General features: G+C 39.6%; 1 non-coding gene across 1 annotated transcript; it reads right to left on the bottom strand.

Moving 5' to 3' along the window:
- Positions 1 to 299: 299 nt before the first annotated feature.
- On the bottom strand, positions 300 to 403 carry LOC149401305 (small nucleolar RNA R71). The gene has a single exon (XR_016296873.1). It is a non-coding gene; the product is annotated as a small nucleolar RNA R71 (small nucleolar RNA).
- Positions 404 to 11057: the final 10654 nt, after the last annotated feature.

The following is an 11057-nucleotide window of genomic DNA, read 5'->3' as shown; positions in this document are numbered from 1 at the left end:
CGGGTAATCAGAATTTTGAAATCAAGATTGGCGTGATCCATACGGTGCAACAATCCCAATTTTCGGGAACACCGGCCGAAGACCCGCAAGACCATCTCACCAACTTCGTCGAGATCAGTAACACGTTCAAGCTCCACAACATCTCTGACGAAGCAATTCGCCTCCACCTTTTCTCGTTCTCTATGCGGGATTGAGCCAAGACTTGGCTCAACTCGCTCCCTCCTGGCTCTATCACCTCGTGGGCGGACTTGCGCATGAAGTTCATCTCGAAGTTCTGCCCATTCAATAAGATGCATAAGAGGCGTAACGAAATCCATCCATTCTCCCAGTTCAATGGTGAGTCTTTATTTGAAGCTTGGGGGCGCTTCAAAGAGCTTAAGCGAAAGTGCCCCAATCATGGAATCGAAAGGTGGATGATGGTGCAAATCTTCTATGGCAGCCTCTCTCCTTCATCGCGCACCCTCGTCAACACCGCCGCGAGAGGATCCTTCTTCCAAAAGACTAAGGAAAAAGCTCATGCCATCCTCGAGGAGCTTGCGTACAACAACGACCAATGCCCTTCCGAGCGAAGGATTCAGAAGCGAGAGCCAGTCACGCCCGAGATAGAATTGATAAAAGCTCTCGCAGCACAAGTGGCCGACCTCACCAAAACACTCCACGAGCAAAAAGCTACAGTTCAGGCTATCCAAGCCCCTACTCCTAAGCCGTGCTTCTGGTGTGCCGGCTCTCATTCTAGCGATGAGTGTGCGCAAGGGGAAAATGGCCAACAAGCAAATTTCGTCAACAATCGGCCGCCCAACCAGAATTATAACAACTACAATCAAGGCCCGAGGAGCAACTATCAGAATGGGGGATGGCATGGTCCCCAGAATTGTTGGAAATATTGCCCACTTGAAGATAATGAATAAATGATTACTAAATTTGATAATAAGATTACTCTATTAGCATTATATGATTAGTGGGTTGAGTTCTAAACAATTAGAATCAATAACAACTATCTTCCATAGCCTCCGTATTAAACTAAGTCACGTGTTGGGCACCTGAGTTCGGGCGGTGAGCTAAAACGAGGTCGATGACTGATATACGCATGGAAAGCTATATCTAAAGTCATATATGTGGAACACATAGGTGTAGGCTGATCACTATGTGGGAGCATTCTACACTTGTGGTAAGTGTACGACTTGGACAGGTCTTGGTTGTAGATGTGTAGTTTAAGGACCGTTACGACACACTAACCGAGTCCGCTATGATGGTCACAATGAGACTTGATCTGAATCCTGAAGTGATCATGGACACTGAGTCATGTTACTAAGCTCTTTGACTCATTCGCTGAAAGGCTGTCCATGCTAATCACAGCTTATGTCTTGGGAATCTCTCAGAGCATGATTCGAGTGGGAAGTGATTTACAGATACGGAATCCAGCCTTCCTGAAAGAAGATTAATGTTCACTCACCTAAGGGTTGATTCCAGAACTGATAGATTGCTAGCACTTTCGAAGTAAGTAACGTTCGAAAGAATCTTTCGCTAGGGAAGCAACAATGCTTAGGGCTGATATGTATCAAGAGAAGTATAACGGAAAAATTGACTTCTCTTGACACAAGTCGAACCTGGAGGATCTTGATCACGAACTGACTATATCAGTGGACACTCGTCACGATGAGTAAATATAATTCTAGTATTAAAGGAGAGTTCAGTCTTGGCTTACAAAGTGGAGTATTTGACCAAGATTAGACGAATCGATGAAAAAAGAGAAAGGACTATTTCGTCTTTTTCATCGGATTTGTTAAGCTTCTATTACTAGGTCCATAGTCCCCGATTCGTCTCTGATAAAGGCGGATAAGAACTTTCGTATCATAATGTTTATCATTATTAATCTCACTTGCTGTAATTGTGATTGACAGCATTAATTCTGGGAAACGGGTATTCGCAGAATTAAATAAATATTTATGGTAGAATTGTTTACTTATTGTTTGATCAAGTAAATAAACAATTATTAATTATTTGTTTATTGTTGGACCAAGTAAATAAATGATTAATTGGGTTTTAAGCAATTGTGCCTTGCACACATGGAAAATTCGAAATAGGGTTTATGGCACTAGGATTTGCGCAAATCTCCTTGGCCGTGTGTCATCAAGTTCAAAAATTTCAAATTGGTATTTACCAATATTTTCTCTTTAGTTGTTTAAATAAAGGAGAGAGAATAATATAAGATATTGTCTTTTATTATCTCCTTATTTAAAGGAAAGTATTTAGGAAAATATATAAGAATATATTTAAAGGGAAATAATATATTCTCCTTTATCATCTCACAAAATAAAATATTCTCTATTTAAATAGAGAATAATATCCCATAGATATTGATCTGATGGATGAGAGAAAAAGTAGGATTCACTTGTTGAGATCCAAGGGCCTAGATTAAATCCTCTAGTGTGAACACAATAAAAGGAAATAAAATATTCTGGAAGATTCCATGAATATCTCATTTTACTACTATAAATAGGGGTTCATGAGAAGGCAAAAATAAGCAATTAATTTGTGGAAAATTTCGTGGCTCTCCCTCTTGGCCGTGCGAAATTTTCTGCCTCTCCCCCTCGAAAATTCGTTTCCATTCTTAGTAAAATAAGAGCGAGATTTGAAACACCACGTTTCTCATCTAGTGAGATAAAGACTGTGCCCACTCATCTTTCTTATTCGTCTCGGAGATTACGTTTTGGAAGACTAAGGTGTCATCCTCGAGTCCTTCACCAAGACGACGCAAGGAGTACGCGATTGGTTTAGGAGCGTTCTGTAGCTGAACCGAAAATCAATGTAAGTATTCGTTTTTCGCTCAAATCGGTTGCTTGATAAGTATGCTCTCGTGAATTAAATTAATTAAACATAACTAGATCTTGTTAATTATAACCATAATTTAATTAGCTTATTATCAGCGTAATTAATTATTTTTCCGCATTAATATGGTTATATGATAGAATCATCTCCAACGAGCGATATCAGAGCGATTGTTCGTGTCTGATACGCGCTTGATTCCCCAACAAGAATAACATGGTGATGCAACCCGCACCGCAGGCTCAGCCTCGACCGCCTTATAATCAGCCCCGACCACCGCCATATCAAGCCCCACCATTGCGAGCTTACAAGAACGAGAACAATCTGGAGGAGCTCATAGCTAAGATGGCCACGTCGACGATCGCCTTCGTGAATTCCACCACCGATTTCATGAACGATACGAAGACGGCACTCTCAAACCAATCGGTTCAGATCCGAAATCTCGAGACGCAAGTGAGGGCAACTCGCCACCGCCATCCATACACGACCCCAAGGCACACTTCCAAGCACCTCCGAAGTAAATCCAAGGGAGCGTTGCAATGCCATTTCACATCAACACGTTGCAGTCATCAAGAGCCCGAAGAAAGAAGAAGAAGAGGTTGCCCAGTCACCAAAGCTCCTAAGCCGCCCTTGTCGGTCCATATCTATGAGATGCCACTTCCGTTCCCGCAAAGACTCACAGTGGCGCTTTTCACCGAGTTTAACGCACTTCTAAAACACGAGCTCCCGCCAAAGTTAGAAGATCCGGGCAAGTTCACATTGCCGTGCACTATTGGAGACATCTTTATGGAGAACGCTTTGTTTGATCTAGTGTCACGCCCCGGGAAAAGTGGGGTGTGATTATAGAATATAAAATAAACTAAAAAACTTTACATAACTAACCCACGGTGCATACTCAGTTATTTACTTTACAAGTCCAAAGATAAAAGAAAGAAAACGAAAATAAAACCAACCTTCGACACTTTATAGTCTATCCAGCGAAAACCATCAAACTCTTGACCACACTTAACCTCGAGATCATCCAAACCCTTCTCCTTCTCCATCCTGATTATAAGAAAAATTTGAGGAAATAGGGGTGAGCCTGAGGCTCAGTAGGTGCTATAGTAATGGTTTGATTTTTAAAAAAGATTTTCGAAAATAATACTTACTTTATAATAATAATATTCTTGTCCCGCGTAAATCACCATACACGTACAAGTATAATAATAGTCTTATACGTGTAAATCACCATACACGCACAAGTATAACTAGCAGGAATGTAAATTGCATGAATGTAAATGACGGGATGCTGATGCTAGAAATGTAAATGCAAGAGATGCAATTGAATTTAAATGTGCATCTACGCTCATTTAAACGTATACTATTTCCTGAGCCCCTGTCAACATAACCTGTGACAGTCCTCTGATCAGAATGGTGCACTCTCCACACCCTTATATATATACGACTGCACTATCCGCTTCATATATATACGTTCCCAGCTCTATCAGGATATACAAAACATTTTATTTCGCAAATACGGGATATATGTATAATATCGAAAATATTCTCAACTTCATGATCAGATATCCTGAGATGAAGTTCCGCCACATTTTCTAAGAACGGTTTAGGTTTCGTGGCACGTTCACAACCATTTTCATTTCGAAAATAATATATACTTGAGGCCAAACCGTAAAATCAGGAGAGAAGGGTTATAATAACCTACCTCGAGAATAAGCGTCTATGTCGCTCTTCCACGAGATGTTCGCTCGTCATGTGAACCTGAGCGTTCACTAAAATCGAGAATCCAGACGTTCACTTACTCCGTGAACCCTCTAAACGACTTTCAATCTTGAGTCCTATCATGGTAAATCAAACCGATCCTGAATCAGAATCCTGCGAGTAATCCATAATACTTAAACTCTAACGTACGATTTAAAAAATCGTAAGACCCAAAGGCATATCCACTATAAGGAATCCAAGTTCTCAGAACAAAACTTCAAACGATACGAGAAAGTGTAAACTAGAACGAAAAACTACGTTCAATCTCAAAACCGAGAAAGTAATCTTAATAAGCAAGCCTTGTCGTTCTTCTTTTTTCCGAATTCCAAAGGAAAATAAGCTCGTGTAACCGAGAAATGAAACGTTAAATCACAATCGAGTCTTAACTCTTAAAATCCTTAAACGAGCTTAATAATAATAACGAATAATCCATTTTTTTTCTCTTTACAACTTACATCGAAACCGACTTAAAAAAAATGTACTAACATACTAACTCGAAACGATTCGTACAAAAATAACTTTAAACTTCATAATTACAAGATTATAAAATAAATAACTCGTTAAATCTAGACGAACATTTCGCGAGTCTCCGAGCCTAAACCGAAACGCCATTATTCACCCGGTCTCGGTCTCGCCTCGTCGACGCTCGCGCGATAGCTCCGTCATTCTTCGGCCTCGTCCTCGCCGTCCCGAATAGTCGCTGTGGGCTCTGCGTAGCCAGCCTATATCGAGTCTAGACCCTCAAGAACAAAACTCACAACAAAACGACAAGACACGTTAACATGTTACAACTCAAATCATCACTTATACATAACCAAATTTTCAAAACCAAAGTCACACGGCCAAGATAACCAAACCAAAGAATTCAACCCAAACTCGTCCAAAATCCAAAAATAACTCATCTCAAACACCACTTCAACACAGACTCAAGTCAACAAACAACAGAAATTCTCAGAATCCAAAAAGCCCCAAATCGCAAATTCATAAACCCTAATACCAAAACCTAATTTTCGTCCAAAATTCCAAGCAAATTCATCTCAATCTCACAAATCCATATGATAATCATCACCAACAGAGTCTAATCATGATCCAAAACTAGCCACTTTCACGAAATCAAACCAAGAAATCAAAATCCCAATTTGAGCTACAAACCCTAGAATCACAAATCCATTTCGGGTTTGAGTTCCTTTACCTTATTTTCGGGAGATTTAATCTTCTCGGTGCTTACTCTCTCTCCCTCCGGCGTTCTTTCTCGGGCGGCGGCCACGGCGAGCTCGCGGCGTCTTCCTTCTCCTCGGCGGGCGCGCGCTGGAGCTCGGGTTCTGGAGCTGGTGGCCGAGCGCGTCCTCTCCTTCTCTCTCATTCTCAGACACGCTCTCTCGCTCTCTTCTCCTCTCTCTCGCTCGATCTCTCTTTCCCTCCCTCTCGGTTCTCTCCTTCTTCTTCTTCCCTTTTCTTTTCTCTTCTTTTCCTTTCTTGCGTTTTTCCTTTCTCTGGTTTCTTTGGCCGAGTGACACCAATCACTTGAAGAAGATTCCACACACTAATGACGTGGCAAGCTCAAACTTATCCTTTTAATTACAAACCAACCTCTTTTCCTTGTTTTCTTTCAAATGGGTCCCTTAAAAATTGTTACAACCACGTCCCTTCATATAATTATTTAATTAAATCCATAACCAAACGGATTATAATTATATGTTTCGAACCGAGAATTTTCTCGTTCGTTCTCGATTAATTAAAATATATTTAAGGTTTCTCGGAATTAATTCTCGTCCTTTAGAATTTATTTTCTTAAATTAAATTCCGGAATATCTCCTCGGAAAATAATTTATTATTCGCGACGAACTCGATAAATCCTTTATTTTATTCCGAGATTTCTCCTTACCTTAATATATTTCAAAATTCAAAAATACTGGAAATACTTCTTAGAAAATTAATTTACATAATTTTCTCGTCCTTTGATTAACTTAATTTACAAGATTAATCTTAAAACCTCGAGTCGCTACATCTAGGTTCGGGTATCAACCTCATGCCGTCGGCCATCCTCAACAAACTCGGGGTGGGTTAACTAAAGCCCACGCGCACCACTCTCCAACTGGCAGATCGAACCGTAAGGCACCCGCGCGGCTTCGTGGAAGACCTCCTCGTTAAAGTCGGAAAATTCAATTTTCCGACCGATTTCTACGTCATCGACATTGACGAGGATCGCGATATCCCCATTCTCTTTGGAAGGGCTTTCTTAGCAACTTGTGGTGTTCGCATAGACATGCAAACAGGCGAGCTGATGACCCGCGTGAATAACTAGGAAGAGACGTTTGGGATCTATAAAACCTGAAAGCGCAAGAAGGAAAAAGAAGAGATCTACGTCCTCGAGACTGACGAAGTCACTACTCCACCAACCACACCTCCGCCACGTGCTCCTCTAGAAAAATCAACAAAAAATGTGAGCAAAGGTGCAAAGCCGAAGTCTCTATTCAAGCCATGGCGAAGACATTGGCCGAAACCGTTCAAAGAGGTATGGAGGAAGAAAGAGCGCGTAAAAGAAGATCCACCGCTGCCTGAGCGCGGCGGCGACGAGTAGGGGAGTTCTACCACCCCCCCAAGGTAAGTTCTCTATCTGCCATGTTTTTTTATGGATCTACATTGAGGACAATGTAGAGATTAATTTTGGGGGGATGAACTACTTTGTGGGGGATTTCTGTTAGATTAGGTTGTTTTTTATTAATTTTTATTTTCTTAATGTTGTTTGGTGATTGCTTATAAGTGATAATATTAAAGTGTTTTCTCTCATTATTTGCCAATGATACCATGTTTTTTTTTCGAAGAAATCCGAGTTTGAGTCAATTTTAATATTTTTTGTGCTTCATTGTGATTGACTAGTCGTTTGAGTAACACAATTTCGGTTGATTTTTCCCATTTATGCACACACGTCTGTCCCGGGTTTTGAGTAGTCTCTTACAGGTTCGATCACATATTTAAATGTCTTTTAGCTCACGAACACTAAGAACCGCTCTAGCCCTCTTCGAGGCAAATGACCTGACACAAACCTTGGAAAAATGACATAGGCCTTCATTTGGACCGATCAGAGCCAAAAAGCCAACCCGTAAGACTTCCTTGAGCACCCTTTCAGAAAAAGCCGAACTATTAATCCTTTCTCGATACTTAGTCAGAAAAAGCCGAGCCAATAATATTTCAAATCCCACAAAGAATCCCGTTAACTTAGCGACTCTTGAGTGAATTCTTTCCATTTTGTGACATGTTTTTCGACTAGTCTCTACGTGTTTTATAGTTCATTAGACACCACGCCGGTGATTTTTTGTTTTTATTTTTATTGTTTTGTATCAAAGAAGTTTTTTGTGGGGTGTGTGTGGGTGTGTGTGTGTGGGGGGGGGGGGGGGGGGGGGGCACTGGGAAGTAAAGAAATAAGAAAAGAAAACGTTCTCGAAAGGTGAAATTTTGTGTCATGAACATCGAAATTGGTGAGTAATTAATATCATGTGAAAGTTAGTGAGTTTGGTGAGATTGAGTCGCTAGGTTGACGTTTTAGCCACATTTTGATAATATCCTACCATTGACCCTAGCCTAACATTACAAGCCGACAAAGCCTTATTGATTTCCTCGGTAGGTGTCTTGCATTAGTGGAGAGTGAGTGGCGAAAAGCATTATGGTCTTCGATTTACATTCATCTCATTATCATTTGCGCATTTTACATTAGAAGAGGTGAACGAACATATTGAGTTGACCTCTCCCTCTTTCGGGACATATTTCACACACGGGGATTTTGATCGGGAACGTGTTGCAAAAGGCCATTTAGTCAATCTATTTTTTTTTGTTTCATATGATGATTGACTTGGATTCGGAAATTTTTGTAGGTTGAGGCATTTAACTAACACTTGACATTGTTGCTAAACTTTGAGATCACCATTCGTTTTTAGTGTAACTTCTTTGGTGTGTTTATTTTATTGTCTAGTTTTTTGTGTTGCTTGAGGACAAGCAACAGTTCAAGTTTGGGGGTATTTGATGAGTGCGTTTTATACGTACAAATCCATCGTTCCCGGACTTGAATCGAAGCGAATCCTTAAGTGTTTTTGATATATTTTTTGTTTTTTATTTGTTATTATAGGTTTTCATGAACTAAAAGTGCTTTGAGGGCAATAGAGCAACTTTCAGATGATTTGAACATTTTTCCGACGAGTTAGAGCTAATCAAGAAAAATGGCGTCTTCTTCTGCATGGTTTGAGATTTTTAAGTAAAGATTCTGTTTAAATTCTTTCCATAATTGAATAGAGCTATCTCTTAGCTTTCCAACGCATATTTATTTGTGAAAATCGGACATCGGAGCAAGAAGATACGGCCGATACAGAAACAGTGCGCGCGTCCGGAAACATCCTCGCGCCGCGAGGAAAAACCTGCGCGCCGCGAGGATCTCTAGACTACCAGTGCGCGTCGCGAGCATTTGACACGCGCGCCGCGCGTTCCTTCTGGTTTTGACGGAATTTCTTTCCATTTTTTTATGGTTTTGGGCTATTTGAACAATTCCAAAGGCCCAATATGCTCCGAAAATCACCCTTGACCTATATATTCGACTTTAAGCTCTCAAAAATACATCTTCCCTTTTGTTTAAGTTTATCTTTTATTGTTTGGTTGTTCTTGAGAGCTTTTGAAAGAGGAAAATGGTGTTCTTCAACGGAATTGACGTTCTCCTTCTCCGAATTCATTCGTTCTTCTTTCTTCTCTTCTTTTATTTATTTATTTCTCTAAATTATTTTTGAACATCAATTTTATTTAATATGAATTCTATTTTGGTTTCAATCTTTATTTTATTGCTTTTAATTATTCTGTTTTGTATAGCATTGATTATGAACACCATTAGAGGCTAAGTTTCTTATGGGGTTGCGATGTAGCTGGGATTGATAATGGTCGGGGGTTCGTTATGGTTAGATAATTATTGTTTGCTTTATTATTATGGATTGCTTGATATGAATTGTTCCTGTCACACCCCGGGGAAAGTGGGGGTGATTATTGAATATAAAATGAAGCACTGATAAACTTTACAAAACTAACCCACGGTGCATACTCAGTTGATTACTTTACAAGTCCAAAGATAAAAGAAAGAAAACGAAAATAAAACCAACCTTCGATACTTGATAATCTATCCAGCGAAAACCTTCAAACTCTCGACCACACTTAATCCCGAAGTCGTCCTAACATTTCTTTTCACTTTCCTGGTTATACAGATAATTTAAAAAAAAAACAAAGAAACGTAGGGTGAGCTTGAGGCCCAGTAGGTGTTATAATATTTGGCTCGATTTAAAAAAAAAAATAGATTTTCAAAAATAATAATTCTCATATATCATTTTCGAAAAACAATAATACTTTCATATAATAGTACTATCCTTGTCCCGTGTAGATCTCCATACACGTACAAGTATAACCCCCGTCACGTGTTGATCTCCAACCACGTACGAGTCTAGCTTGCAGAAAAGTAAACGTGCATTGAATGATGAAATATGCAAATGCAAAATGCGATTTTTATGCTGGTGGCCTGCCACCGCTTGCTCACATAACACGTGGCATTCCTCTGATCAGAATGGTGCACTCTCCACACCCTTTTATATATACGCATGCTTTCTCCGCTTCGTATATATAAGGATCCGGCTATCCCAGGCCAATAAAGAAAAATATTATATTTATATTTTTCAAATAAGGGATATATGTATAATATCGAAAATATTCTCAACTTCATGATCGTATATCCTGAGATGAAGTTCCGCCACATTTTCTAAGAACGGTTTAGGTTTCGTGGCACGTTCACAACCATTTTCATTTCGAAAATAATATATACTTGAGGCCAAACCATAAAATCAGGAGAGAAGGGTTATAATAACCTACCTCGAGATTAAACGTCTATGTCGCTCGTCCTGTGAACCCAAACGTTCACTAACACCGTGAATCCAGACGTTCACTTACACCGTGAACCCTTTAAACGGCTCCCAACTCGTTATCCTATTCCGATAAATAATAATCAGATTAGATTCTCAACGGAATCCACAAATTCGAGTTTACTAAAGACGAAGCACGTAAACAACAATCCGGTGGAAATTTCCAATTTCCCAAATACTAAGCTCGAACCAAAATCGAGAATCAATTATCGAATCAATTCAAGTTTGAATTTCAATAATTAATTCAAACTTGAGTCTCAAATTCACACTTCCCCTTATATTCGTGAAATCCTTATAAACTTGTTCAACAAGTCAATAAATTTTTAACTTGTCAATAAATTTTACAAAAAAACCAAACATGAAATCCAAAATACATTCCCAACTCTTTCGATACTAAACTCGATCCAGAACAGAGAAAGATTAGCTATTAATTTAAAATCTTCGCATCACAGAGTTCCAATGCTTCTGTGCTGAAGCATTTAACTCCAAGCCCTGTGACACGAGACAAAGTAAATAAGTCGACCCATTAAT

The sequence above is a fragment of the Urtica dioica genome, chromosome 4 (genome assembly GCF_054948205.1).
Source record: "Urtica dioica subsp. dioica isolate 48M chromosome 4, U.dioica_male_clone48M_v1_H2, whole genome shotgun sequence".
NCBI classification, from domain to species: Eukaryota; Viridiplantae; Streptophyta; class Magnoliopsida; order Rosales; family Urticaceae; genus Urtica; species Urtica dioica.
The sequence above is the reverse complement of the archived record's forward strand: the minus strand, read 5'-3'. Positions and strand labels throughout refer to the sequence as shown.